Genomic DNA, 1462 nt, shown 5'->3' with positions numbered 1-1462 from the left:
TCTTTTCCCAGCAATCCTTCTGAGCTTATAAATAACAACTGAGATTATAAATAGTTATACTATGAATAATCCACTGTAGAAAAGCCATTTACACTTGGTACCTGAGTGTATTTTAGGCAAAGCAAAACTTTGTTTTTATTCTTCCACTTGTTCTATTTTAACTGACATTTATCACAGTCTTTGCCATGAAGTCTAACTGCCTCCCCCTGTGAAATTCCTTTTCATTTCCATGGCTAATTCCTAAAGTTGTGTGAAATGTTCCACTTCAACTGCAAACGTACTTGGAAGTAGGCTCAGTGTGACTTCATCTTGTATTCATAAATCAGCTGTAAATTATTCAAGCTTCTTCTTGTATCTGTTGAACAGTTTGCAAACATTTTTTTCTGCTTCAACTGTCTGCAAGTGTTCTAAAGCTTCTATTCACAGTGCATTTGTTTGCTCACTAAGGTCACACAGACAAATCATGTGGCCATGTTTTTAGTCGACTCTGGGCATGTCTACACATTAATTAATGCACCGTAATTACAGCCCAATAAGTTTAGTACCTATAATAACAGGTACTAACTTAATGTGCCATAATTGGCACTACTGTGAAATAGCACCGGCACATGCTTTTTTTGTGATGCTAATAAACAATAGACTAATTCTACTGCACATTAGCACAGTTTTTGCCTGCCGCACTGATGCTCAGTAGAATTAAGCTACTGTGCATTTAGTATCATGAGTAGACGTGCCCACTGTGTTGCACTGGAACCAGTGACTTTATTTAGACACATGTTACTCAAGGTGAACATGTTCAACCCTTTGAACCTAAAACCTTTCTGCATATTTGCAAAGAAATTCAACCGTAAGAAAACAGGCTGGTAGTTAGTTGTGTCAGTCTGAACTCAGGGCAGCATGTCCTCTTAGAAACTAACTGCTTCATAAAGACAAAAGCTTTCATAGGCAAGAGTCAACTAAATATATAAAGGCTTATGCATTTCTGAATGAGTTAATCTGTAAGGTGCCACCCTGCCCTGCCTTCAACCATAGAAAAGTTCATGTTAATCTACCCTGATCCTTTCTGGACTCTAGATTACATATAAACCGATTCTAATAAACAGATTGCAGAACTGCTTCAAAACAAACATGGAAGCCTTTGCAGAAGTAAATCTTCAGACTATGTTTTTTCCTTTTATGTTTAAGGTTATCTGTGCTCTCAGAACACTGTAGAGGGACCTAGTTGTCCTTAAAGATGTCCTCACATCTAAGCTTAAAGATGTCCTCACATCTAAGTTTGATAATATATTTCCCATTGATCTGATAGATATATGGGATTATCTCTGACCCACACATGGCTTTAAATCCCAACATCAAGCAGAGAACTTTTTTTTTCAGGGAGATAAGCAGGAGGGAAGAAGTATTCCAACTACTTCAGGAACAGGTAGACAAGGTTCTTTGGGTGAATCTGATATCTTTTATT

This window comes from Gavialis gangeticus, unplaced genomic scaffold (genome assembly GCF_001723915.1).
Source record: "Gavialis gangeticus isolate Ggan-Ray unplaced genomic scaffold, GavGan_comp1, whole genome shotgun sequence".
NCBI lineage: Eukaryota > Metazoa > Chordata > Crocodylia > Gavialidae > Gavialis > Gavialis gangeticus.
Note: the sequence above shows the minus strand (reverse complement) of the source record.